The 4,717-nt window shown below is 46.3% G+C and overlaps 1 long non-coding RNA gene across 1 annotated transcript; it reads right to left on the bottom strand.

Moving 5' to 3' along the window:
* Nucleotides 1-703: 703 nt before the first annotated feature.
* LOC148120172 (uncharacterized) lies at nt 704-2,828 on the bottom strand. The gene is made up of 2 exons (XR_015734631.1): nt 2,388-2,828; nt 704-969 (listed from the first exon to the last, which is right to left on the bottom strand). It is a non-coding gene; the product is annotated as an uncharacterized LOC148120172 (long non-coding RNA).
* Nucleotides 2,829-4,717: the final 1,889 nt, after the last annotated feature.

Raw genomic sequence — 4,717 nt, 5'->3', positions numbered from 1 at the left:
CAATTTCAAGTTTCCCCTGCACTCTCTGTTTCCTATTATTAATTGACCTGTTTGACCTCAAAGATTATGGTTTTCAGCTTCCAAAGGACAAGTTAAAAGAATTCAAACATGCCCCTTTTTTAAAGTCAGTGGAAATTTAGTTTGCCATAAACTGGGAAATAGTGATGGTATCTTCGCTTTTTAATTACAACAACATTTCTTCCTTCCCTTTCCTCCTTCCAAATCTTTCCATATACCCTCCCCAATTTTCTTCCAATTCAAACCCTCTTTTTCATCAATTATTATTGTATGAATATATGTGCTTGTATATACATAAATTACATAAATGTGCTTGTATGTATGTTTTCAAGATTGACCATTGGCACTGGACAACCAACTGTCATATCTGAAAAATTTACACTGATTTTCCTAACTCAGCACAGGTGACTCTGAAGAAGGGAGAGGAGGAGGAGGACAGATAAACCCAGTGAAGATCAGGAAATGGCTCAGATTGAAGAGGATGTCTTGCTGAGTTGTGCTTTTACACAAAGGTGAATTATCCTTGCCCAGCTTTGCCCAGAGGGAATCTGCAGCAGGCACAACAATCATTACAGCATCCCCAGCCACTGCACACATATCGATCTCCTCCTTTGATGTTTCTTTTGATTGAATTGGAAAAGCAATGAATCTTCTTTATATTAGCTGTTAACATCACAGCAAATGGTCCAGCATGTACATCTAATTAAAAATGAAGTAACAATGTTAACTTTTACTTCTAGGGAAGGAAATGAAACCTTGCTATCAAGTCGTCAGTCCAGTAAGCCGCCTCGGCTGCCTCTCTAGTGGCCTGACCTGTTCACACTGCAGATCTTGAAGGGGGTTTAATCATCGCATCACCAGGAGGCAGGCACAGCAAGCCTCTGTGCTTGGAAGGAGATTCCTCTGAGCCGGAGTATAGTGGTGCACATCTGTAATCCCTGCCTTGGGAAGCTGAGAGAAGAGAAAGAAAACTTCAGGGTGTTTCCCTGAATAAAGTTGTAAGCTTCCACACTTTTCTGTGGACACCCGAACCTCGAAACAGGCGCGCGCTTTTCCTGACTCGAGCCCACGAGAACGGACGATCGTCCTAGGAGTTAAAACATATGACACACACACAAAGAGACCGGGCTCATCTGCCAAGGAGCAAACGGCAAATGGCAGCTTTATTAAGCATAAGTCGGGTATATATACTGTGGGGCAGAAAGGCACCAGCCCCCCATCAGGAACAAGGAAAGAGAAAAGTCAGGGGGTCGCACCCAAGGTCGGAGAGCAGCTGAACAGAGAAAAGAGGAAGCCAGGTGGGCGTGCTCAGGCTCAGAGAAAAGCTGACCCGGGAACCTTGCCTGCGGGCGAGAACCTTGCTTGCAGGTGGAATTACCATGACAGTAGAGGGAGAGTTCTCTCTAAGCTACACCCTTGGGCCATAGGTGAAATTAACATAACAGGAGAGGGCAGTTCTATGCTACACCCTCAAGCTGATGCAGTGGAACCAGGAAGCAGAACAGCCCTGCATAGTGCCTCGGAAAAATGGGGAACCTGTGTACCTACATAAAGTGGGAAATGTTCCTATGAGAAAGACGGAGTGGGCAGCTGTAAATAAGAGCTGACTTTCTCGGGTGCAAGTTGGCCACAGAAAAAGCAGGGTGTGAAAGGGGAAGAGACCCTGGAAGCCAGGAAACACTGTGCAGAACCCCAAGAAGAATCTTCTTCCTTTTTCATCTCATCTTCTGCAGATTATTCGCAATCCAGAGCTGAAAAATCAAGCAAGATTAAGAAACCACGAGGTTGGCCAGGCGGTGGTGGCGCACGCCTTTAATCCCAGCACTTGGGAGGCAAAGGCAGGCGGATCTCTGTGAGTTCGAGGCCAGCCTGGTCTACAAGAGCTAGTTCCAGGACAGGCACCAAAAACTACAGAGAAACCCTGTCTCAAAAATCAAAAAAAAAAAAAGAAAGAAAGAAAGAAACCACGAGGTACTGAGCAGTGGTGGCACACACCTTTAATCCCAGCGCTCGAGAGGCAGAGGCAGGCAGATCTCTGTGGGCTCAAGGTCAATCTGGTTTACAGAGTGAGTTTCAGGACAGCCAAAGCTACACAGGGATACCCTGTCTGGAAAAACTTGAAAGAAAGAAAGAAAGAAAGAAAGAAAGAAAGAAAGAAAGAAAGAAAGAAAGAAAGAAAGAAAGAAAGAAAGAAAGAGGGAGGGAGGGAGGGAGGGAGGGAGGGAGGGAGGGAGGGAGGGAGAGAGAGAGAGAGAGAGAGAGAGAGAAAAGAATGAGAAGGAGAAGAAGCAAGAGCTGCCAAGAGGAATCTTAGGACATGTTAGTTATAGACAGTGCCTCCATGAGATTGTCTCAGTCTCAGCCCTTACCCTTACGAGGCCCCTCTATGCCTTGTCTTTCAGGAGACACAGAAGATGTGCTGACATCTCAGGTTGGTAGTCGGGCACCCTGGGGAGCCTCAGGTACTTCATAGAAGGAAACACTTGTAACTAACTTGCACAGTAAGAGTAGACTGACGAAGACGTTCATACAGAGAAAACCTGTGGCTCTGGTTTCAAGGACAAGTTCCAAGGTGAAGCTGATGGCCAACAGTCAGGCTCTGCTCAATATTTCCGAGGCATCTGAGGGCTCTTACTGCCGCCGGCTTCAGGGTTACTTCTGAGCAGCTGAAAACCACTGAGATCCATGTAAACGGCAGGCCAGTAAGACTGTGGTTTTCTTGAATGTACGATTTACATGGGGATCAGCTACTCTTAACCCATCTGTGCATTCCTGTTTGCTCAGATAGACAGTCTGGCTGTGGTTTTCAGCCCAACATGGGGCAGAGAAAGGAAGTATTTGTTGCATTTCCTCTGTGTTCTTGAAGCTTCACAAAGTGTTTGGCTATCCGCCCAAAGTTCTAAGGCTGCGATGTGATTAAAAAGACAGTTACTGAAGTGTAGCTAGGATAACGTTCAGTTTCTCCCGTTTACCCCTCACTCCAAGTGTATTAAGAGAGACTAGGAAAGTGGGGAGGAGACTCTGCTCCTCCAGCTCCAAATAGTTAGAACCACTGTCATCTTGTCTAACAAGGGCCAGACTCCTCCTCCTGCACCCTCCGTGTTCTGTTGACTGTCCACCCTACTGGACCTTTCATTCTCCCCTTCCATCCCTGTCTCCTTACTTCCCAACTGTGTCTGTGACAACCTCCATGAGGTCATTATCAGCTATTGTACCCACAGGGGTACTGAGCCCTGTAGAGACCAGACAATTCACCTCAGAAGCAGACCCAGAAACTGAATCTGATTGAAGGCTGGTTGCTCATGTCCTGGGAAATGGGCTGTGGAATCAGCTGAAGAAATGCCTTACCTGTCTAAAGAATGGCTGAGGGTGTGTGGAGTCCTATCATCTTTGCTGATGCAAAGGTTGCTTTGGATTCCTTGACCAGTCTCCAGGGCAAAGGGGATGGGTGTGCGACCACTCTATCTTCCTTCCCTACTTTAAACAGCATGTGCAATGGCAGCACAGAGGTGTCCTGCCAGGATGCCTTACTCTAGTACCACTCCACCTGCAGTTCTCCAAAGCCAAAACATGAGCAATGGTCCATGTGCCCCCTGCTGCTGATGCTGACAAAGATTATGTCTCACTGGACTCTTGTGGATTCAGAGCCTGGAATGGTGGTAATAAGCTTTGCGATAGGAGTCACTACGGTTGGGTAAAGTTCTGTGGGTTCTGTCAAGTCCACGGGATCGCTATCTTTACCATATATATATATATATATATATATATATATATATATATATATATATATCCGTACACTGAGGTAAAATGTACAAATTGTCTTCTTTTTTATTTTCATCCACTTATCACTTAGACGATGCAGCAAATGAGCTTCAAGACCTGATATCAATAGCTCTCACATTGAGAGATGAAGTAATGTATACAAAAGCACTATGGTGGATTCCAGTGCAGGAAGAACTGCAAAGAATGGGAATGGATTTCTAACCAAATCTTCCTTGCTGTGAGTCAGGGCATGAGTGCACTGCAGCACCTCAGGTGATGTGCGCTGCCTGAGAACTTTTCCATGCTGTCAAGGTGAGCGAACTCCAGAATCCTCCTCCTTCCCTCCTTTTCACTTGAACACATTTTCCCTCAACTTGAACTGAAGTGACATGACGACAAAGCTCTGATTTGTCCTTCTGTGATCAGAGTCTTCAGCTATTATAGAGCAAACAATGCCTCTCCTGTCTGCCTTGTTGTGGAATACAGGCACTTGGTGGCAACGTTCTTTTGGTTTTTTTTTTCTGTTTTATTCTTTCTTTAACTCTGGCATTTGGAAAAGTCTAGCATGTTAGACTTTCACTGAAGAGAGAAATCCAACATCATGAGAGCCATGTTCTCCACCTTATGGAGCACATGACTGGTGCTCACTCTGTCCTCTGAGCCGCCTTGCCTCAGACTGACCACCCACTAACAAAAGGCTATTGGCTGCAACAAGATTTTGTGACACTCTGACAATTCAACACGCTCAAACCGCCAGCTACATGGCTCTGAGAGGCCAGCCCTCAGCCCGCCTATGTCCCCTGGACACCAGATGATGGCTTTGTGAAATGGGGGGGGGCGGGACGGGTGACAGGGCTTCCCCTTCTACCACCTCTTTTCATGGATGAGCCCCAGGGCCATATACCCTGGGTCCTGGGCTGCCAGAAGAAAGCTGTAT

The sequence above is a fragment of the Myodes glareolus genome, chromosome 12 (genome assembly GCF_982192425.1).
Source record: "Myodes glareolus chromosome 12, mMyoGla1.1, whole genome shotgun sequence".
Lineage (NCBI taxonomy): Eukaryota > Metazoa > Chordata > Mammalia > Rodentia > Cricetidae > Myodes > Myodes glareolus.
This window is presented reverse-complemented; position numbering and strand designations above follow the sequence as displayed.